This window comes from Rattus norvegicus, chromosome 4 (genome assembly GCF_036323735.1).
Source record: "Rattus norvegicus strain BN/NHsdMcwi chromosome 4, GRCr8, whole genome shotgun sequence".
Classification (NCBI taxonomy): Eukaryota; Metazoa; Chordata; class Mammalia; order Rodentia; family Muridae; genus Rattus; species Rattus norvegicus.
This window is the reverse complement of record NC_086022.1, coordinates 102313137-102338413: the sequence shown is the minus strand read 5'-3', so window position 1 is coordinate 102338413 and position 25277 is coordinate 102313137. Positions and strand designations below refer to the sequence as shown.

General features: G+C 36.6%; 1 long non-coding RNA gene and 1 pseudogene across 4 annotated transcripts in view; one reads left to right on the top strand and one right to left on the bottom strand.

Annotated features, from left to right (window-relative positions):
• Positions 1-416: 416 nt before the first annotated feature.
• Positions 417-25277, bottom strand: part of LOC120102301 (uncharacterized) — a 43545-nt gene continuing 18684 nt past the window's right edge. For 2 of the 4 annotated variants that reach the window (XR_005503628.2, XR_005503632.1), the window contains 4 exons: positions 12720-13246; positions 11836-11947; positions 10187-10270; positions 417-929 (listed from right to left, as the gene is read on the bottom strand). This is a non-coding gene — a long non-coding RNA (uncharacterized LOC120102301). Of the gene's footprint in view, positions 930-10186; positions 10271-11835; positions 11948-12719; positions 13247-13831; positions 19518-25277 lie in introns of those variants that run through there. The other 2 variants (XR_005503631.2, XR_010066185.1) reach the window with 2 other exon arrangements.
• On the top strand, positions 12822-13320 carry Igkvl-ps2 (immunoglobulin kappa variable like, pseudogene 2; annotated as a pseudogene).

Genomic DNA, 25277 nt, shown 5'->3' with positions numbered 1-25277 from the left:
GATTTTTCAGTTTATTACTGTCAACAGAGTAATAGCTGGCCACCACAGTGATGCAGACCATAGCAAAAATCACCAGGAAAGCAGAAGTATGAGGCTGGTTTACTTTAACTTTTTTTGGTGGTGCCTCAGCCTTCTTCAGAATGCTTCACAGATGCAGCCATGCGTAGTATTTACAGAAACATGTGGAATGAGGAAACTCTAAAGTTCCACTTTTCTCTGAAATATCTTTACTCTATTTTACCACTAGAATGCATAGACTATAATTGTCTTTGTCTAGTCAGACAGTCTTCTTACAGTGTATTGTGACCTGAGAAAAATCTCAGGGACGAACAGAAGGAATGATTGATTATTCCATACCCTTATAATTGTGGGAAATTCAGATGACGCTTTGTCTGAAACCATGTCATGTAGTTTACTCTTGCCCCACAAAGACTAGAGAGCTCAGACTCAGAGAGTCATGTCTTTGTTGCAAAGTTCTCTCTGCATACTTTATAGTAAGTGAACTACTCTTCAATACAAAGTATTTTTATGTGTATTTATTTATATAAATTGTTCAACTGAGCTTGGAAATTTTCTTGAACTTTTGTGCTTTCTGGTGTACCCTTCAGGTGAGAATAAGAATGAGATTACAAAACACAACCACATTACAACTGGAGCATAGTCACAAACTTTGAAGAAAACTGACACTCAACTGCAGGTCTTCAAGACTTCTACCATTTGTTGTGTTGTGGTGGGTTCCACATCTGATGTTCTACCACAGGGCTCAGGGAGGCAGGTTGTGGGAAGTTCTTCTGTGTTTACCTCATGCTGATGCTGGGCAGGTGTTGAGCCATAGGGCAGCCCTGGAAGACCACTCCAGGAAGGGGAAAACAGGAAATGTCTCGGGGCATCAAGGCTGGTTCTCAGACTCTTGGGCATCCAGGCAGATGCTGTATAAGAACAGAGAACAGAGTGGGGACTTTCAAACTGGATCTAGCCTGTGATTGAGGGCGAATGGGGGTGGGGTGGGGTGGGGGCTCTGGCTGGTCCTGTGGGAGAGTCCTTGGCATGACAGCTGCAGGCTGAAGGCTTGCTGGTGGTGGTGGCAGCCATGGCTGGAAGGGTAGAGTGATCTTCTAGGGGAGATTAGATGGCAGCTCCCCATGGCGTATCCCATTGAAAAGAGAAAGTTTGTGGTTTTAGACATCTATTGTCATGGTGGGAAGTAGATGAGTAAAATTGTACACCACTTCTCAGGGTGGACCTGAGATTTAATACCTTTTGCAGGGAGGAGTTTCTGGGAAGGAAAGTTCATTTGGCTAAGCCTCCAGACCTTTAGGTACCTCATTATAATGCAGATTTGTCTTGAGCCTTTGTGACTTCTAGTCACAACCTCTACAGGTGGAGGGGTTTGGGGCTTTGCCCTTACCTGATTGATGGCCAAAATCTATGGAGGACTTTTGCTAGTGACAAGGCCTGGTATCCCAGGTGTCAGGCAAAATGTCTAAAATTCCTTTGGGTCATTGGGGTTTCTAGCCTTTGCTCAACCAGGACCCAGGGTATCTTTCATGGTCCCTCAACCATTGTCCTGAGAAGAATCTGTAATTGTGAATTTTCTCAACTGTGTGAAGGGTGCCTTAATTTGTTTTCTAATATCTCTATATGTTTCATAAATAGATCAAACAGTATTATCTTTCATTAGAGAATAATAATAATTATTTCTTTTATTATTGCCTTTTTTTACTATTGGTGTAATAAAACACAAGTACTAAAAGGATGTTTTTGTGGAAATAATTAATTTATCTTATACTTCTGAATTATAGTGCATTGTTGAAGGAAATAAGGGCAGCAACCAAACAGGGAATAGCCCTGGAAGCATAAGAAAAGCTAAGGACTCTTGCTCAACCTCCTTTCTTATAGAATTCCAATGACAAAAGTCCATAATGGGGTAATCTCTCTCCCATCCATAACTAATTTAAAGCTGCCTCTAGGTTTCCCTAGAGGTCAAGTTTCATGGATGCACTTTCTTAATTGACATTCCCTCCTCTCTGATGACTTTAGTTTATATCAAGTTGAAAGAAAATTATCCAGTCACTTTTATTGATATCAACTCCTGTACTATCTGTGTGAATTACATTGCCACCTCTCCATGTTAACACACTATTTTAGATACTATACTACAGAAGTAATGGGCATCAGGCACCTATCAGAAGGTGAGAGAAGGGGCAGGTAAGTTTCCTGAACTATAAAATGCCTGTGAGTCATAATTGAAACAGTTGGTTTAGGACATTGTTCAGAGGTCCATGTTCTTACTATGTTGATCTATGACATCCATTTGAAGAATTTACAGTAGCTTGCAGATACCATGTTTTTGTTATACTACTAGGATAGATGGTCTTCTTTGACTACCTTTTGGTCTCACAAAACAAATGACATTTTGCAATTTAGACAGATGCTATGGTTCAGGCCATGTGTAGACAATTAACTGCAATTGGCCTAAACAAAAATTAGTCATGGATTCCCATGTACTCCATGCCCTTGAATTCTATTCAAAGGAAGTCTCCTTGGCTTCAGAAAGTATATATATACATATATTTATATATATGAAACTGAGCCTCATAAGACTAAGTCACAGCTTTTATCCTAATATCCTCTAAAGTATGATGCCCAAAGACATGATATATGATAAGAATCAATGCATCTCAAGCTGGGAATGAGGGCAGTACAAAATTTTTGATATGAGTATAATTAATTTTGAAATATAGAGATATATATCTGATTAATCCATATTTTGAGAAAACATCAAGTCATTTTCTGTACATGTACTCATTTGTCACTCATGTTTCCTGTTCCTATAACAAAGTAACAGAGTGTATATAGTTAATAAAGAAAAGGTCTTAACCAGAGTTTTTTATTCTGATGTACAAAATCAAAGTTTGTCATCATCTTTCTGAAGTTAGAAATTTTTCATTATACTATATTTCCATAGATGGTACCAAGCGTCTGAATAACTGTATAATCCTTTAAATTGTTTTACATTTTTGAGCATGTGAAAACTTTCAGTTTTAGACATTGAAAAGAAGTTCTCCAAAATATATCTACCTACAACCTGCTGAGCAACTTGCTACTGATAGAATTGGAGAGGGGAAGCTAATCTTTTCAACTATGTACTGATAACCCTAACATCTCTAAATGGTAGTTCAAATCCAATGGCCCATCAAACAGACTTTCAACCAGTGGGTTGAGACCACTTTGAGTGTCAAATGACCCTTTCACAGACATCATTAACAATCATTAGAAATATCAGATATGTGAATTATAATTCATAAGAATAGCAAAATTACAGTTATGAAATAGTGGCTTTAAGTAATTTGGTACTTGAGTGTCACCAGAACATGAGAACCTATATTAAAATGTTGCACCATTAGGAACTTAGAGAATCACTGTTCCAACACCTGGCTTTAGATAAACTCTATAGGTTATAAAACAAACAAACAAACAAACAAAAAAGTCCCAATTCTGGGGAAGGGACTTGAATGGAAGAGTGCAAGAGAATAGACATAGGAGAAGATTCAGGAAGAGAATAATCAGAATTTATTATATAAATGTATGAAATCGTCAAAGACATTGTATACATTTTAAAGGTAAAGGCAACTAAAGGTGGGGTGTGCATTAAAAAGGAAATTCCCATTAAAATGCAGTTAGTTGAGTGGGGCAAGGAAAGGAGTCCCTAAGAAAGTATAGCTAGTGAATTTGACTCTTATATATGCCAAAGAAATCACACATTAAACAGGAAAAGTTTATTGTTTTCAGTATTGTTTGTATGTTTGGTATAATTTGTGTCTATCTGCATGATTGTTTTGCATTATATGCCTGTGTATTCGAAGGCCCAAAGTTGATATTAGGAATTGTCCTTCATCATTCTTACTCATTCTTCTTTACACCAAGTGTCTCAATCAAAGACACAATGAGGTTGATTGTTTTGTGGACAGTTTGGACTGAATGTTATTTCTTAGCTTTTTTGATGCTGGAACTACATGTATGCCAGCCACAAAACATAGGTATGACTGTTAGGAATCCAAACTCTGGTCTTCAAAATGGTGTGGCAAGTCATTTATAAGCATTGAGTTTTCTCTCCACCTACAATCTAGTGACTTTAAAATTTTGGGACTACTTTCATAAGCATAAATAAGTATGCAGAATACAATAAAATATTATTTTTAATTTTCAGGGATAAATATACTGAGCGAATGTTTCCAATTTCCTGAGCATGAAAAAACGCTGAATAATATTTCTGTTTTTTTCATGAATTATTTATTGTATCATTTAATTTTCACAGTTTCACGGTTTACACAGCCTAGTATGAGTTTGACATGTGTCTCAGCTAGTTTAAGCAAGAAACCCTGAGTTCCATTTACACTATGAAGGGAACCTATAGCACTGATGTATCATACATTTCTATGGCACTAGAAAAGATCCTTAAATATTTAGAATACAGTAAGAATAATATTTGAAAAACTAAAAATATTTCATGTGATTTGAAACCACCTCAAAATCGAGTATTCATGCTTATATGTACAGCAGTATGTAGGAGGAATGGGTCAGCAAGCTGTCATTTGCTGCTTGCAGTGGTCCACTTGTATGCAACAGTAACTTGTGTGCCTGCTACACCCTATAACCAGCCTGACACCTGGACACAAAATATGACAGAGTGCATGATCAGAACAATCAAACAGATGGTTTGAACTTCATGCTATGTACCAGTGTGGCCTTGGTGGAGAATATAAAGGCTTGCCCACTTCCTGAAAAAAGAGTCTCTTTTTGCCCATTACCTTACTCCTGAAGTCTGTGTGGTTGACCCTTGAGCTTTTTACTCTTTCATCATCCCCTAGGGTTTTGGTCATGGTCACAAGCAACACTAGTGTATATACATTCAATGTATTTACAATCGCGGTGCATATTCTGCATGTTGATGGGAATCAATTATTTGGCAATTGCTTAGAATTTTCAAGAAGTACAAGAGGAAGGCAGGCAGGCAGAAAGAAAGGAAGAATGTGAGGAGAAAGAGAGTGAAAGAGCAGAATGCACTAAGAGAATGCACTAAGAAGAATAAACATAAATTGCATAGAAGAGAAATATGTCTACAAGAAAATAATGGCTGTATTATTTGTATTATTATGGACCTGAAGCCAGTTATGCTTGTGACCAATAACTGAAGTGTGACACACTCAATGTAATTTTATTGCAAAATGTCTAATGGTAGTCATCCTTCAGAAAGAGCTTCAGAGAGCAAGTGAGATCATAGAAGACTTCCTATCTTCTTGCTCAGCTGTGAAGGGTGCACTCTGGTGAGGCATGGCCACAAATACTTCCTCCAAGATAGCTTCTTAAAGCCCCACATAATTTGTATCAGATTTCCTTCTTGAGACTGATGTGCTTTCTCATGTTTGTGACTGCATACTCCTCATTCATGTGGCTTGGTGTGAGGGGATATTGTGAGACTCTCACTGCCTGTAGCCTGAGGTGATTACTTCCTGGGTTATAACCCTCGCTAATGAGAAAATTTATTGCAGATCATCATGAAGATAAGCTTCATGAAGTAATGCTGTTTAGGTGAATTAATGATTCTATAGAATTTTGATTTGATTTAAATAATTTTAGAAAGAAAGTTTAAGGATATGGTTTTAGTCGTTTTACTAGAAAATTGTAACTAAACTTAGAATCAAGACGAAAATATGAATCCTCCTCATTGAATATTAGTATAGGTTGCATAATTAAGTGTATCATAAACCTTCCTAAATTGCATTAAGATGAGAAATATGTTTCAGACAGATTTTTGATGAAAAAAAAAAGCGTTCATTCTAGGTTGGGCCCCAGAATGAAGCTACAGAAGGGAACTATGACAAAACAAAGCTGGAAGAAACTAGCCTGAGGGTTGGGGATTTAGCTCAGTGGAAGTGCACTTCCTTAGTAAGTGCAAGGCCCTGGGTTTGATCCTCAGCTCTCAGGAAAAAAAAAGAAACTATAACTTGAACTTATAATGAGGTTATAGAATAATACACTGCTTAGAACTTGCCATCAGCATCCTTAAGTAATTCCCCTTTTATGTAACATTTTATCTATGAAGTATTTTTTTACGCAGAATACTTTTTGTCTAAAAAGTTATAAAAAGCTGAAAGCTTTCATAAAATTGATAATTTTCATAAAATTTGATATACCCCTTTTCTTCTTCATCTAGTGTCCTGGGTCTGTGTGCCAGACTCTTTTATTCTTTTTTTCTTTTTCTCTAGATCATGAAGAATTAACAAAGAAAAGTAGCAAGAGGCCCTTTTTTCCTTTGATTCACGAATTAAGGAGCCTAAGTAACTAGTTATTTTAAAAAAATTCCTTGCAACAACTATCCTCAGGAGATAAATTGCCAGAAGCCCTCAGCTTTTGGCTTCAGGGCAGCAAAAGACAGATACTTGCTTCAGGTCCCAAAAACAGTAAAAGAAAATTAAAGGATAGAGGTCATCACCATTTGTTCTTTCCTCAATGCTGGATCCAATTTCATCACCTACCTTTGTTGAGGCTCTTCTCCAGTAATCTAATATTTAACAAATAATGCTACTCATTCAGTTTCTGTTTTCTATTCACCAATGCCATTAGTTCCATACAATTCAGGAAATCATTTATGATTTTAGCAAAAAGATAAATTGCATTATTAATGAAAGAAATGCCAACATATCTCTTCAGTACTAAGGATATTGGGAAGTTTTTAAATAAATGTCTTAACTGCTTTCATTATCCCCATTAGTTATCTCCATGAATACACTTCTGACTTAGTTAGGATTTCCATTGCTGTGAAGAGAAAGTATAATCAAAGAAACTCTTATAGAGGTTAACAATTCATTAGCCGTGGCTTATAGTTTTAGAAGTTCAGTCCATTATCATCTTTATGACAAGCTTGACAACAGGAAGGAATACATGGTGCTAGAGGAGGTGGGAGTTCTACATCTTGATCCAAAGACAGCCTAGGAGTGGAGAAATGTGCTTCACGTCGGTGTAGCTTAAGTATTTAAGATCTCAAAGCCCTGCCTCCACAGTGAAATGCTTACATGGCCACACACCCTCCAAAAATTCCCTACCTCTACTTATTTATTTATTTATTTATTTATTTATTCATTTATTCATTCATTCATTTATTTATTTTACAGTACAGTATAATGTGTTGTTTGTCAAACACACAATACTAAAGAGTTTGAGTCATTTGAGGGAAAAGAAGAGATTCAGATTCTCCCTTTGAACTTTTTTTCCTGTTCTAACATATTATTACAGTCACAGTATCTTCCAAGAATACAACTTGATCGTCTCAGTATTATATAGGTCTGAATACACACTGAGGAAGAGTTAAGGTGTGCAATGGACTAGAAGGATGGCTTAGTGGTTAAGATCACTGGTTATTCTTCCAGAGGTCCTGGGTTTGATTCCATATTGTAAGTTCACAACCATCCATAACTCTAGCCTCAGAGAATGTTACCACATTTTTAGCCATTCCAAGAATGCCTACTGTACACATATATGCATATTGAAAATTATGTATATTCATAATATAAAAATTAATGAATCTTTGAAAAAAATCAAGAGTCTAAAGTGCTATGCTCTTCTGAGACCCAGGAGAAACTATTTGTCTTCTATCTTCTCAAATCAAAGACACTTCTCATCCCTTTTTCATGGTCTCCTCTTTCATAAACCCAATCAGATCTTTCATTGATGTGGCACTTATTGATTATGTGTGCACTTAATTTCAATATTTGGACCATTATGAATAAAATGGTTCCACCTTTATATATCAATATAATATTCTTTGTTTTTAAAAATGATTATTACATTTTTATTTGTGTAGAATATATTTAATTATACATATCTGCTTGAAACATAATTCTGTTTTTCTATAACAGCAGTCTATGCTCTTTTTATATATTTCACTTGCAAGTGGAAGTTCATGTGGGAAAATGAGAATGAGTGCGTGTAAGTGAAGTACCGAAGCAGGCCAGAAGAGAGCTGGAGCTGTATGCATTTGTGAAACATAAGAAAGCATGCCTATAAAGGAATTTGTTTTCTTTGGGAGGACAGTATCTTATCTTAACTGATGAGACATTTTCCCATGCCCTGCAGTAAGAATAACAAAACTTTATCATTCTGACTTGCCGCTCTATGGAAGAATTGAAATCTTCTTTGGGGAAAATTGATTCTGTTTACTATGATTAACTTGAATAATGTTTCAAAATGTAATATTTTATAAAAGGGAATTTAATATATTGACACAATGTATTTGATCTTCACATACCCCTCTCTTCCCTGAATCTACAACCCATTCTTCATCCCCTAACTTCAGGTCTCCATATAAATATACATAAACCCTGAGTACAATATACCCAAAACAATGCGTCCAGTGTGGGTTTGTCATAAACTAATAGATGTAGGAACACCCACTGGATCAAGCATGGTAAATTTATCAGAGACAACACTCTTAGAGAACATTGTCTCTCCCTCTCTTAGAAGCCATTAACTATCAAAAAGTTATCAGTTAGTGGTACAAGGACATGAGCTCATCATACTACATGCTTTGGGGCTGATGTACTTAATCTCTTGCATGTCTCATCCAGACAGCCACAGCAGATGTTAGGTCATGAAAGCAGGAGTCTTGTGAGGTCTGGAACACTGTTTTGCTATGTTTCTTCCTCACTTTGTTTCTTACACTCCACAAGTTTTGTGATCTATAGAAATTTTATTTGAATGTTTTAAAAGATATATCAAGAATTTTTAGTCAGTCACTAATATTAGCTTTCCCAGAGAAGATATGCATTAATTGGTGGGGCTTAGGGCTCTCACAACAACAGAGGGTCTCAGTCTCATCTCTGTGCTCTCTGTTGTTCTTCAACTCTGGGAAAATTAGGAATGGACAAAATGATTCCCAGATTTTCCTTCTTAAGGAAGTTCCAGAATGATTTCACGGCTGTTATTACTACCACTCATGAACCTGACAGACTTGTCTTTGTTAAAAAAACAGATCTTAAAAATACAACCATTTCCTTTGAAAATTTTAGGGTGCTATACTCATATAAGGTGAACACATTCTCTATTTCTATTGGATTTTCCACACCTTTCAATTCTAAATTAATACAGTATTCTAATTAAATTTCAAGTCATGACAGTTGTCTCTATATTGAGGACTGAATCATCAACGGCAGAACTAGTCCCATAAGAAATGAGATTTCTTTTTTAAAATCAGATGCCTAGTCACTCCATGAGTAGACATATCCTCTCTGACTGAGGTCAGACAAGTGAGCTCAGTTAGGGGAATAGGATCCATAAACATACAACAGAGTCAGGTGCATGGAAAGGAGAGGAAAAAATGCTATAAGGCTTCATGTCTGCACCTTCAAAGACACTATTTTTATCTAAATTGCATTCACATCATCCAGGGAGTGTTACTTTGTTGAAAAAGCTTCATACTCATGGTAATTGATTGTTAAAACCATCATTCCCTTTCCCAATTTTCCTTTCTTGTCCCAAAATAATAAATTGCCTGCTATGTGTCCATATAGCCAATAATATAAGGCTGAGAATGATCTCTCAGACTTGTGAAGTTTTATTTAAGGACATGTTCTTTCAGCATTTTATAGCAGAGGAAGGTACACAGTCTGAGGAAGAAGAACAGAGCTAAATGTCTGTAGAGAAATGAGGTCTGTACTGGAGTCATAGCCTTGTCTCTGGACATTTTTTGCATCCTATATTCATCAACCCACTCTTTTAAAGCAATTTGGGGACACAATTAACATTAGAATACAAGTAGTTAGATTTTTCCTTCTTCCAAATCCACTGAGATGTACCCCACCTACCATACTATCCAAATGGACACCCTCTCTGATCAAAGCTCCCTGTAAAGTTGTCTACTGCTTCCATTTTAACCATGTTTTCCTTCTGATTTGAATCATTACTATTTATTGAGAATCATATAATTATCGATGCCTGGATATATTGTTCACAGAGTATAGTGAATGATTTTTTTTAATTTCTGAAGTTTTTAGAAACTTTACATATCTGAGAATATCGATGCTCTAAAATAGAAGAGATTTCTAAATGATGAGGTTGAAGAAAAAAACTCCTTTAAATAGTGTAAAACTTAAGTCCATTATAAGACAAACTTACATAACCTTATTACCTGAATAAAATGTTCGTGTTAGTATCATCAAGAGTTTTCAACGTTGAGAAACTTGAAGGCCATAGGAAGACATAATCAGTAACTCTATGAAAAAAAGATGAGACAAAATGCACCTTCCATTCTATTTCTTCAGCTTCATCTCAAAGGATCATGATAGGCAGTTAAAATTCATCGACATGTGACATATTTGATATGGTATGAATTGATTCAATACATTTTACTTTTTGTTTTTTTCTGTTTTCAAAGACTCTGTGCAGAGTCTTATAAATGAGAATCTTATTACAGCGCTCCTACATTTATAGCCATGAAGAAATTGGCTGTTAACCAATGGGAATGTGAACTTTAGATCTAGCAAGTCTCTTCTCAGTCTTGTGAGAAAAATTTGAGGGCTTACACTTTCTTGATGCTAAATAAGTATCACCCTATACTTTGATGTTCCAGTCATCAAGACATTGATCAAAATCCAGGCACTGGACCAATGAGAGTAAAATTAATCCAGCCTTCTTATAGGCGATGCATGTTTTTCCCTGAGTAATCCCATTGTTTTACATATTTCTATGAATAAGAAATTTTGAATGCCATTGTTGGTTAACCAGAACTCCAAGAGTTTGATCATCAATGTACTGTAGTGTTATTTGATCTAAGACAATGAAATGTGTTGTAAAATATGATTCCAGAGGATTATGAAAAAAGGCTGATTTAGAGAAGTGAGAGACTCACCAAGTTCTATCCATTTGTCATGTAACTTATTTTATAATAATATTAGAATGTTCTGGGACTGTAACCTAATGAAGGAAGTGAAGGAAGAGGTAGTCATCTGAAAAACTTAGGCACTATATCAACCTATCCACAAAGCAGAAGTGTTGCAAGTGAAGTCAAACATTTCAGGTAGTAAGAAAGGAGACAATCTTCTCTGTTGAGTTACTCACGTGTGAACCAATATAGCACAAAGAGACATTGTAGTCAACCAGCAGCTTTCCTGACCTTGGACCTAGGCAACAGTGAATTTAATCCTGCCTTTCTGCAGAGAACAAATCAGGCCATTTGATTACCCTCTGTTTAAGTGTCTGTGCCACACTTTGATGAAACTGTATAATATATTAGGATTTTGATGAACTATGTTTATTGGCATGTTTTTAATTATTTTATCAAGGCATGTATATATGGTGTCACTACACAAATTATGTTCATATTAAAAGATATTATTACTGCTATATGTAAGCTTGGTATGTCTATTTCACATAAATTAATCTCTGATGTATCCCTGAGTGGAAATCTATGGCTACCTATTTCAGAGTCACCCTCCTCATAAATTTTTCAAATCAATCATTTATTAACCTATCCATTATCCACTTCTTTGTGACAGCTCTCTTCTGTCCATCATCTTCAGCCCATGAGTGGGTGATTTCATCCAGTAAAATCTCTATCTCCAATAGAATGCTTCTCTGCACACGTAAAACTTTTTCCATTCAACCTTTGATGGAAACTCACTCTAAGTCAGGACACAACTATAACTTCCCTTGTATACCTTCTACTTTTTCTTCTTTATATGATTCTTTCATTACACAGCTTGAGTCTTTCTGTCAGAAACTTAGCCTGACATATATGTCCTCAGTCCATAAGGATACATCTGCAAAAGGTTTACTTACCCAAATCCCGGAAGCATTGAGGAAAAGGAAATGGAAAGACTGATAGAGCCAGAGGATCAGGGAATTTTCTGTGAGGTTGCATCTCCTAGTAACAACAGAAGCTTCCCATAAACTGTTGAAAATATGAGAACACGAATGTGAGTTAAGCAAGGAGGACACTATTGACTGTGACAAACAGAATGGGCCACAGCCCATTAGGCTCCATGTCTACAAAAAATCCCTATGGAGAAGAGGATAAAGCTGTCAGCAGACGTGGTGCTTTAACTATGGAAGAGCATACCAATGGATTGTCCAGGATAAAAATATCAGTCCTAAAAACATACACAGAAGTAGTATGTACAAGTATTGTACACTGTGGAGTGTACAAGATATATTTAGGAATGTGCCTCTGTGTGTGTGTGTGTGTGTGTGTGTGTGTGTGTTTAGCAGTATAAGTTCACAGAAAAAAAGAATAAAAAGGCCATGAATTTGAAAAAGAACAGTGACAAGAATTGGGGAGACTAGTAGTAAGGAAAGAGAAGAGAACAATATTCTAACTAAAATTCAGGCTCACAAACATAGGTAAAGGAAAAAAAATAGAAGAACCTGTATGGCCACAATTGCATCTACAACGCACTTTTAAAGGAAAATGGAACCAGTTATGTACTGCCTAGAACAATACAATGTCTGAAAAACCTGGATATGGAGGAAAACACATGGTAACTCTGAATAGAACATGATAGACATCAAAATAATGTTTCACTCATAGACTATGGCCCTTGTTTGTTGTTCAAACAGTTGCACATTCTCTACATATAAACCTGTACTGTGTCTTAATTGGAGAATCAAGAGAACAACATGTCTGTAATGATTTCTGACCTGATGAAACCTGCAGCTCTGCCTACCTTTTGCTGATTTGCATATATCCAAAGCACTGACATGAGGACTTCTTCATAATCAGGTCACACCCTCTGTTGGAGTCAGCCTCACACAGATCACACACAGACATGGGTGTGCCCACTCATCTCTTGGGGTGTTGTTGCTGTGGATTACAGGTAAGGAAAACAGCACTGAAAATTTATTCAGCTTCCTGTAATAAATGTTTCTTTTTCACTATGAAAATCTTCTTGCAACAGAGTTCGTCATGCGTCGTTTTTTTTTTTTTTTAATTTTCCAATCTTAGATGCCATATGTGACATCCAGATGACACAGTCTCCACCTTCCCTATCTGCATCTCTGGGAGAAACTATCTCCATCGAATGTCTAGCAAGTGAGGGCATTTACAGTAACTTAGCGTGGTATCAGCAGAAGCCAGGGAAATCTCCTCAGCTCCTGATCTATGGTGCAAGTAGCTTGCAAGACGGGGTCCCATCACGGTTCAGTGGCAGTGGATCCGGCACACAGTTTTCTCTCAAGATCAGTAGCATGCAACCTGAAGATGAAGCAGATTATTTCTGTCAACAGAGTTACAAGTTTCCTCCCACAGTGATTCAAGCCATGACATAAACCATGCAGGGAAGCAGAAGTGAGAGTACAGGGTGCCCCTAATGATTCTCTTGATGTCTCCAGCTGCTCAACTGCTATGAGTTTTTCTCTTTGCTAGGGATGTTTTATACATAGGAGTCAGAGAAATTATTCTGTGTCATAAACCCTTGTTTCTTCCCCATGTCTATTATGAAAAGAAAGGAATGGTTTACACTACTTATTAAAAATAAGGAAAATAAAAACAGTAAAATAACTGTTTATCTGTAGCAGAAAGTTCACAGTAGTGGCTTCTTTAACAATTTTGTACACACACAACAGAGAGAGAGAGAGAGAGAGAGAGAGAGAGAGAGAGAGAGAGAGAGAGAGAGAGGGAGAGAGAGGAGGGAAGGGAAGGAGGGAGAGGATGGAGGAAAGGAGGGAAGGAGGGTAGGGATGGAGAGACCTTGAGTTATTTTGGAAGAAAAAATTTATCTATTTATAGGATTAATATACTGGGGAATAAGTCTGGGAAAATAGATTAATGATTACGAACATTGACTGTTCTTCCATGGGAACTGGATTCAAGTTCCAACATTCACTTGATTTCTAGCTTTGATAACTCCAATTCAAGGATTCCTTTTAAGCTACTCTGCTTTCCTTTGAGTGAAGGGATTTGTGCCAGTGTTGAGGCAGGTAAGAAAACTGCATAGAGGCAAGGAAGAAAACACATTTAAATTGATTTTTCAAAATTGGAACAGATTTAGGTAGTTTGATCTCATTAACTATATTCCCAACAAATTTAAACACAGTATAGTTTTGGAAAATGTTTCCTGATGTAATTCTACTCCCTGATGTAACACTACAAAGAAGTGTTATTACATAGAAACTCAAACCAGGGTCCACGCTATTTCTTATATGAAGCTCAGTTTGAGAGAGAGGTTACTTGAACTATCTTAAGATGTGTAGGAAGTGACTATCATGTTTATGGTCAGATAGTATAGTTTTCTTTTGTGCTGTTAGCCACCTGGGTGTTTGAGCTTGGGGGAGATAATTTAAAGATCATATATAATTTCTATCAGATGTTCCCCTCCCTGGGAGATTTATGTTACCCAATCTAGTTTCTTCCTCTATGACTTGCTTGTCTGTGCCTAGAGATCATATATTAGTTATTAGATATTTAATGAATTTCATTTATATTTCTGTGATAAGACACCATAGCCAAGGCAATGTGTCTAAAAAGAATTTAACTGGGTAGTTCTTACTTCCAGATGATTAGTCCAGGACTAGCATGGTGGGAATTATGTTAGCAGACAGTCAGGAATGGACCTTATGTAGTAGTTAATAGCTTAAATCTTCTCCTACAAATAGGAGAAACAGAGAGCCAGAGAGATAACTGGGAGTGACAGATATGAGATGGATATATTTACTTATGAGTTTTGATAAGCAAAATACAATGAAGAACAAACATTCTTTGTGTCTTCGAGTACTCCCAAGTGATTGCAAGTGACTGCATTAAAGATTGGATTTTCTATTCCTCACAGGCAGAATGTAATTTTAAACCTTGGTTTCAGGGATTTTCTTAAATGTCATAATATACCCAATGGAGATTGGTTCATACAATATTGATTAAATTGTTTTCATTGTTCATAAAATGCATTATTACATGTTCAATCTATCATTGAGATATATTTTCTGCCTTTAGGAGTAAAAGCAGAAATCAAATATATATTACATGTTATGTCAGTAAAGCTCACAGAATTGGGTAAGTTATTGAATCGTTTTGTGATAGATGTTTAGGTAATGACCAGGACTGTCAGGGCCAGTATTACTGCAGAACAGTTGATGTTGTATGGGTAAATAGGTAAGCTAAAAACTAAGTGAGAATTGGTATGAGGCAATGACTATAGAGAGTAGCAAAATTTTGTCAAAAATCTGCGGGTGAATTAAACATAAATCCAGGACTGGGCAGTATAGTATATTTGATTCCTTCTGACTGGATAGGGAGCCAGAACAACTGCTGAGGGAAGGTTATCATTCTAGAATGGTGATGGCAAGGCAGTGGTCTAAAACACAAGAATATGGAAAAACAGGAGAGATACAATTTAGGGAACCTCTGATCATTTTCCAATGAAATAATGAAAAATTTCTCCTTAGTTTTTTTTTTTCTGAAGTTCAATTTCATACAAAAATTGCAAGGGTAGAGCAAATAATATAATAGTCAACACGGAAAATAGCTTGTGATCTTCATTGCACTTTTGAGTCTGTGCTATGGTAGATGACTCTGTCCTAAATGGGAGAGTCTCAAGGAGAGCACACACTGAGCCTGAACCTGAAGTTATACAAAACACAATACTACTTACTCTAAGTCTCCAGACTGGATATTTAATTAAGTAGATAAAGAATTGTATCTCTATTATGTTATGGGAGAGTTGCAGATGCTGGGACAAGTTGAGTTTTTGAGGTGAACCTACTCCTCCACTGTTTACATAATCCACAGTTTACCCTTCTTCTCTTTTCTTTATTTATATTTATTATTTTTATTTATTTACTTATTCATTATTTACTTAATATTTATTACATATTTTTAAATTTTATTTATTTATTTTCCTAAATCCCAAATTTTATTCCCATCCCAGTCTACCCTCTGGCTGTTACTCATCACTCCAAAGTCCCCCGCCTACCAGACCTCTAAACTCATTGGGACCTTGAGGATTAGGATTCTCTGATTGACCACAGACCAAGGAGTACTCTGCTGTATATGTGTTGGGGGCCCCATATCAGTGGGTGTATGCTACCTGGTTGGTGGATCAGTGTCAGAGATCTTAGGGGCCCAAGTTTATTGAGGCTGCTAGACCTCTTACAGGTTGGCCATCACCTTTCAGCTTTTTCCTAATTCAACCACAGTGGTCAGCACCTTCTATCCATTTGTTGGGTGCTAATATCTGTATCAGACTCTTTCAGCTGCTCGTTCAGGGATCTTTTGGAGAGTGGTCATGTTAGGTCATTTTTGTGAGCACTCCATTTCCTCAGTGGTCGAGACAGACTTTTAGGCCTCCTTATGAGCTGGATACTGTGTTGGGCCTGTTGCTGGACCTTCTTTTCCTTGGGTTCTTCTCGATTTCCATCTCTGCAGTTCTTTCAGAGAAAACAATTAGGGGTCAGAACTTTGACTGTAGTATAGCAACCACATCCCTCACTTGATGCCCTGTCTTTCCGCTGGAGATGTGCTCTAAAAGTTCCCTTTCCCCACTGTAGAAATTTCATCTAGCCCCTTCCTCACGTTTGAGTCCTGAGATTCTCTCATCTTCCAGGTGTTTCGTTCTTTCTGAAGGGTCCGACCAACCACCTAACTCCAGAGGTTTCCTGTTTCCATTTTTTCTGCTTGCCCACAGAGCTTCAGTTCTTTTAACCCACCCAGTACCAGATTACGTTCTTCTCTTCTGAAACGCTGTCACTTTACCCACGCAGCGCCCACCCTTCCTTCCCCTTTGAGATTGCTTTCGGGTCCCTCCCAAGTGGGATTCAGGCATTCTCACTTGGACCCTTCAGCTTCTTCAACTTTGAGTTATGTGGGCTGCATCTTGAGTATTCTGTTTTGTTTTGTTTTGTTCTGTTTTTGGCTAATATATAATTATTAGTGAGTACATACCATGCATGTCCTTTGGGGTCTGAGTTACCCCAGTCAAGATGATATTTTCTAGTTTCATCCATTTGCCTTCAATGCTCAGGATATCCTTGCTCTTAAAACTGAGTAGTATTCCATTTTGTAAATGAACCACATTTTCTGTATCCATTCTTCTGTTTTTTGGGACATCTGGGTTGTTTCCAATTTCTGGCTTTCACACACAAGGTTACTAGGAAAATATTGGAATACATGCCTTTGTGGCCTGGTGGGCCATCCTTTGGGTATATTCTCAAGAATAGTATTGCTGGATCTTCAGGTAGATCGATTTCCAATTTTCTGAGAAACCTCCAAATTGATTTCAAGAGAGTCTGTACCAGTTTGTAATCCCACCAGCAATCCAGCAATGGAGGAATGTTCCTCTTTCCCTACATCCTTGCCAACACGTGCTGTCACTTGAGGCTGTGATCTTAACCATTGTGATTGGTGCAAGCTGGAATCTCAGGATCATTTTACTTTGCATTTCTGTGTTCACTAAGGACTTTGAACATTTCTTTGGGTGCTTCTCAGCCATTCCAGATTCTTCTGTTGTGAATTTTCTGTTTAGTTCTATACCACATTTTGATTGAGTTCTTTGCTTTTTTTTGTTTTTTTGTTTGTTTGTTTGTTTGTTTGTTTTGGGATATTTCTTGTGCTTAGCTTCTTGAGTTCTTTACATATTTTGAATATTAGCCCTTTATTGAATGTGGGGTTAATGAAGAATTTTTCCCCAATCTGTAGGTTTCCATCTTGTCTTATTGACATTCTCTTTTGCCTTAGAGAAGATTTCAAGTTTCATGAGGTACCATTTATCAATTATTGATCTTAGAGTGTAAGTCATTGGAGTTTGTTTAGGAAATTTCCCCCTGTGCCAATAAGTTCAAGGCTCTTTCCGACTTTCTCTTCTATTACATTCAGTCTACCTGGATTTATGTTGAGGTTCTTGCTTGATCCTCCTGGACTTTAAGCTTTGTGTATGGTGACAAATATTGGTCTATTTTCATTTTTCAATATGTAAAAGACAATGAGAACATTACAATTTATTGAAAATGCTTTCTTTTTGTCATTGTATATTTTTGGATTCTTTGTTGAAGATCAAGTGTGCATACATTGGTGGTTTTATTTCTGGGTCTTCAATTCTATTTCATTGATCAATTTGTTTGACTGTGTACCAACTCCATGCAGTTTTTTCACTATTGCTCTGTAGTACAATATATTCTGATAATGGATTTACCTCAAAAGTATCTTTCCAGGTTCCTCTTACCTCCTCACTCATCAAACTACTTTTCTCACACTTTCTCTTTGAAAAGTAAACAAACATACAAACATAAGAATGAACAATGTAACAATAATCATACACATACATACATACATACATACATACATATATACATACATACGTACATACAAACAAACACCCTGGAACATACACACTCAAAGCAAAAAAAAAACAGTAGAATAAACAAAATAATGTACAGGCAAAAGAGAAACATGCCTAAACATTCCTAAACATGCCTAAACAAAAGCATATGAGACAAAAATAACTCAGTCTTTATTTATCTTTAATACTCTGCATGCTTTCCTTGATACAAGATTTTTTTGTTTTTGAAGATTACATACCATTTCCTCATGATATGTCTCTCACGTTGGACACAAAGCTTTGCAAAATGAGAGACACTGTAAAGAATATACTGGGTGGAAGATGAAGTTCTACCACACAGCCATAGCATGAATTCATATTGTCTATTAGACATTAATTGAAATAATTTTGAGTCAAAGTCAAAGTGAGAGGTATGGCATATAAGGCACATGATTTCAGGTCATCCAATTCCTTTGAAAATTTCACTTTGGTCACTGGTTAAGATAGGGTCAGCCAATATTTTCTGCTGCGAAGTTATTTTATCTCCTTAAATGAACAAGGATTTAAAGTCTTTGGATTTAAACAAAGGTTTAAAGTAAAAGTCCTTGATACTTTATTACATTTCCATTACTGTATAAAATATTAGTCTAATTCAAACATGCCTATATTCAGAAAATTAGTATGCTATGCTAATTATTGTGTTATTCAAACTCTTCAGGTTTGACCAAGATTTTCTTAGTGGAAATTTCTAGATTCCTAAATTGATATCCCACCCAAGATGAGTGATTTCTTTTCAATTTGCAGAATTTAGAATTTTTGGATGATTAAACATGTGATTCTATCTATGATAATGGAAATTGTTCAGCTCTGCGACTCTAGTCATACAAATATACACAGAGGCATACGTTCATATTTCTAGTAAAAAAATTTGAATTTAAAGGTTAAATATTTCTAATGTTATTTCAAAAACTCTTATTCTTATGTTTTCTTTCAACTGCCTTTCCTAAAATTTATATCAATGCTCTTATTTTCATTCATTCATTTATTAGATGAATCCCATATTCATCTCTATCAAAATTTATCATTATATCCTATACTTCTCCATATCTACACATACAGAGGCTCTCTCTGATTCTTCTTTTAGGGAATGCCACACACAGTTTTACAGTAACATATACATAGAGGCAAACTACATATTTTTTTTTATTAACTTGAGTATTTCTTATATACATTTCAAGTGTTATTCCCTTTCCCGGTTTCCGGGCAAAATCTCCCTCCCCCCTCCCCTTCCTTATGGGTGTTCCCCTCCCAACCCTCCCCCCATTGCCGCCCTCCCCCCATAGTCTAGTTCACTGGGGGTTCAGTCTTAGCAGGACAAAACGGCAACCAACAGATTGGGAAAAGATCTTTACCAATCCTACAACAAACTACATATTTTAAATGTATCCTCTTTCTATTTTTCTTGATCTGACAGTCTCCACCCACGGAGACAACACTCTTAATTTAGACGAACACACTCTGAAGTTTACTGTGGCTATAACTCTCTGTGAAGAATGTCTACACTTATCCTTGAATGTTTCTTTAACCACACTCATTGTGTACCACTGTCCTAAACATATACATTGAGAAGTATGTTTTCTAGGATAAATAAACAATGCAATTGTGATAAACCTATGCAGAGTAAGAGGAGATAGCAGATTCAACGGCATGAATGAACACGTTACCAAGAGAATTGTTTTACCCATCAATGAAGAACAGTGATAATTTGTATCATCTAGGAATACTAGGCAGAATTGCAAGTAACTTTAAGCAGCAATGGGACTATCCTATTTCCTATGTTGCCTACATATGATAAAAGAAGTCCTAAATTTAGTAAGGCAGATTTTTTAGCTGTGAAGCACAAGTTAGGGAATGAAGAGGCTGCTCAGTATTATAAACCATACCTCGTCTTTTTAGTGGTTTGGTTCATATTGTGCTCTGTTTCTCACTAAGAATGTCATAGAAATAAAGTAAACAAAGACATCAGCAATAATAATCTCTAAAATTTTTTGAGCTTCTAGTATTATATATGGTGAACATTCTCTGTCATACAAGAAAGAGTAACAAAGAAAGCATGCATTACCTCTGGAATTAATCATATTACAATTCTATTTTTTTCACAGGATATTATTGATATAGTCCATTTGGCCCAAGACATCAGTTGTAGAATAATTTGCAGATTCCTCATATTATATAAGACACTTTGAGTTCTAGCCATTGCTAATTTACTGAGATGAACTGGACTCGTAATTTTGGTTAGTTACCACCCCCCCTCCCTTTTGTAAAAAGAGTTATATAATTTATTCTATGTGAGAACACCATAACTGTTGCTTTCTACACACATACCAGAAAAGTGTATCAGATCCTATCACACCTAACTGCAAGCCACCATGTGATTGCTGGGAATTGAACTCAGGACCTCTGAAAGAACAGTCAGTGCTCTTAACCACTGAGCCATCTCTTTAACCAAACCAAATCCTTGATGACTTGCATGTCAGAGCATCACTATTTATCTGAATACTCCTTAATAGGCTGTTCAAAATCAGTGCTAATAACAGTGTCACTGGGGATATACTAAGGAGTAATGGTTCCTTCTCATCCCCCCAGGTTCATTCTGGGGAGCCTGTTGTTTTCACTCCCATCAACAAAGGACAGCAACATGAAATTACAGAGTCCACAGTTACCAGTATGTCTAAGTCTACAGATAATTTTTCCAGTAGCATGATTTCCAGAACAAAATTGTTGTGTTTCCAACCTCAGGGACCCAAGAAATAATTGCACTGACTCAATCCCCATCATCTCTGCATCATTGAAAGAAAGTGTTCTCATTCACTGTTTGACCAGTCAGCATATTAGTGATATATGTTGGCATCAGAAACCAGAGAAAGCTCCTAAACTCCTGTCCTATGATGTATTGAACAAGAATGGAGTCCTATCAAGGTTCATTAGCAGTATATAGAGAAAATATTGTGCATTCAATATTAATAGTGTTCAGTCTGAAGATTTGCAAACTATTAGTGTCACCAGTCTGATAAGTTCCCTCCCACAGTGTTATAGGTCATAACAGAAACTCTCCAAGGAACTCAACATTTTGGTTAAGATGTGCGGCCATTTTTGTGTATTTTCATGTGTTGACAGTATTTTCAGATTCTTCCAACTTTGAAAGCTCTTTTGAGAAGCAACCATTGCATCTGCTTGACCTTGTTAATTCTTTGCTTTGGCACCAAAACATTCTGTCACTTTTGACATTGTTTTAGTTCATTAAAAAATGGTCAATTATAAGGACTGCCTCCAATATCATCAAAATCAATTTGCAAATCCCCTGAAGCCAGGCCATTATTATTTCATTTAATTAAATTTTAATCTCATTGTTATATTAATTTCAGTAGCGGAAGTGCCCTGGTACCCAAGATAAGAACCAAACTCAACATGCAAGGAATTGGTTCTTTCTACCATGTCAGGTTCAGGGAATGAAACCAAGTACTCAGAATCAACAAATGCTTATGCAGACTAAATTTTCACAGTAAACACCATTACAATTTTTATATGCTTATTTTATTTATTTACATCCAAAATGTATCCCCTTCACTACTGTTTTTACCACATCCCTCTTCCCCTTCCCCTCTGAAAGGGTGTCCTCTGGGCATTGCACCCTACTGTGTGGAAGAGCATAGAGTATCTACAAGGTTACATACATCCTCTTTCACTGAGGCAGTCCTTTGCTACCTATCTATATGGGTTCTAGGACTAACCCATGCATGCTCTTTGTTCATTGGCTTAGTATCAGGGACTTCCCAGGAGTCCAGATTAGGTTACACTGCTGTTCTTCCTAAGGTTTTACCATCCTCTTCCTTTCCTTCAATCCTTCTAATTCTTCCATGTGGGCCCAACCTCATTCCAATGCTTGGCTGTGAATCAGTGTTATTCAGTGATTGGTGATCTTCTATAGGACAGACAAGCTAGGCTCTTATCTGCATACATAGCCGCAGTATTAGTGTCAGGATTCAGTACCAAATTCATAATATGTATGCTCATTTGGACCTACACTTGTTGGCCATTCCTTTTATCCCTGCATTCTTTTAGACAGGAATAATTCTGGGTCAAAATTTTTCAAGTTTGGTTGGTGTACACACCTGTCCACTGGGGGACCTGTTTATCTACTGGAGGTATACTCTTCACGTTCCATCTCCCAAATGTTGGGAATTTTGTCTAAGGTAACCCATATTGAGTTATCGACACCTCTCACATCTCAGGTTTCTCGGATTTTCTAGAGGTTTCACACCACTTTCTTCCTGCAGCTGCATATTTCCTTTGATTATCCTGCCCCGCTGGACTTCTCTCCCATCTCCATTACCCCAAACTTGATCCTGCCCAATTTTCCTACCCTGTCCCTTCCTGCATTTGCCTCATATGAATATTTTGATCCCCCTTCTATTTGGGATTCAGGCATTCTCAATTTGGCCTTCTTTTTTCTTTAAACTTTGTATAGTCTGTGGGTTGTATCATGTAAATTTTATAGTATTTTTCTAATAACCACTTATCAGTGATTACATACACTGTATATCCTTTTAAGTTTGGGTTATCGCATTCGGGATGGAATTTTCTAGTGTCACACATTTGCCTTCTATATTCAGGATATCCACATTTTTAATAGCTAAATAGTATTCCATCTTGTAAATGAACCACAGATTCTGCATGCATTATTTGTTTGAGCGTCATATGCATTTCTTCCAGTTTCTGACTCTTACAAATAAGGCTGCTTTGAATATAGTGGAGTAGGTGTCCTTGTTTCATGGTGCAACCTATTTTGGGTATATACAGGAGCAGTATAGCTGAATATTTAGGATGAACTATTTCCAGTGTTCTGCGGAACCTCCAAATTGATATCCAGCATGGTGGTACCAGTCAGCAACACATACAGCAATTTCTATGTTTCCACATCCTTGCCAGCATGTGCTGATACTTATGATGTTGATCTTAGCCACTCTAATTTGTATAAGGTAGCATCACATGGTCCTTTTAATTGCATTTCTCTGATAACTAAGGTCGTTGAACACAACTTTTTTTTTAATCCTTTTTTATTTTGTCCTCTCCCCCACCCAATACAAGATCATGTTCCCCTCTCCTCCCACAACCATCTGCTTTTCCTCCCAAGTCCCTGTCTTCCTCTCCACTTGTGGTTGTTTTCTTCTCCCTCTCAAGTGGAAATGAGGCATACTCACTTGAGTCCTTCAACATGTTGACCTTTTTGAGTTCTATGGACTGTATTTTGTGTATTCTGCAATATTTTTGTTAATATCCACTTATTAGTGAAAACATAAAGTGCATGTCCTTTTGGTGTCTGAGTTACCTCACTCAGAATATTTTCTAGTTCCATCCATTTGACTGCAAAACTCAAGATGCCCTCATTCTTAATAGCTGAGTAGTATTTCATTGTGTAAATGAACCACATTCTCTGTAATCATTCTTCTTTTGTAGGATATCTGGGTTGTTTCAAGCTTCTAGTTATCACAAATATGAACATATTGAAACATGTAGTGGATTGCATGGTGGGGCATCTTTTGGGTATATTCCTGAGTAGTATTTCTGGGTCTTTAGGTAAGTCTATTTCTAATTTTCTGAGGAACCCTCAAATTGTTTTCCAGACTGGTTATATCAGTTTGCAATCCCACAACGAATGGAAGAGTGTTCCTCTTTTTTCATATCCTCTCAAACATGGGTTGTCACCTGAGGTTTTGATCTTAGCCACTCTGAATATTACAAGGTTAATTTTGATTTTGATGACTCCGCTCAATATCAACATTGAACATTTCTTTGAGTGCTTGTCACCCCTTCAAGCATCCTCTGTTGTGAATCCTCGGTTTAGTTCTATACCACATTTTTTGATTGGGTTATTTGTTTTGTGTTTGGTTTTGTTTGGTTTTGGTTTTTTTGTTTGTTTATTTGTTTGTTTGTTTTTGGTGGTTAGCTCCTTGAGTTCTTTATTTATTTTAGATATTAGTTCTCTATCTGATGTTAGGTTAGTAAGGATTTTTCCCAATATGCATGAGGCCAATTTGTCTTATTGACTAGTCCTTTGCCTTATAGAAGTTTTCCAGTTTCATGAGATCCCATTTAACAATTTTTGAGCATTAGCCATTAGAGTTCTTTTTACGACAATTTTCCCTGTGCCAATTAGTTCAAGGCTCTTTTTCACTTCTACAAGGAAAAGTGATCAAGGGGACACAAATTGGCAAAGAAATATTAAAGGTATCACTATTGGCAGAGGATTTGATAGTATACATAAGCAATCCCAAACATTCTATCAGAGAACTTCTCCAGTAAATAAACAACTTTGGCAAAGTGGCCAGATATAAAATTAAATCAAATAAATTAGTAATCATCATTTATACAAATGATAAATAGGCTGAGAATGAAATTAGAGAAACTACTCTCTTCACAATGACCACAGAGTATATAAAGTATCTTGGGGAAACTATAATCAAGGAAGTGATAGATCTTTATGATAAGAATTTCAAGTCCCTTAAGAAAGAAACCAATGATGATCTCTGAAAATGGAGAGATCCACCATGCTCATGGATTGACAGAATTAATACGGTACAAATGGCCATCTGAACAAGGCAGTCTACAGATTCAATGCAATCCCCATCAAAATTCCAATACAATTCTTCAAAGACATGGAAAAAACAATTCTCAAATTTATTTATGAAGGCAAAAAACCCCAAGTAGTGAAAACAATTCTTAACATTAAAAGAATGGCTGGGATAATCATCATCCCTAACCTCAAGCTCAGATACACGGCAATAGTTATAAAAATTGTATAGTATTGGGTACAGAGACAGACAGGTTGATTAATGGAATAGAAGCGAAGACCCAGAAATAAAAACACACACTTATGCACACTTGATCTTTGACAAGGAAGCCAAAGCTGTACAATGG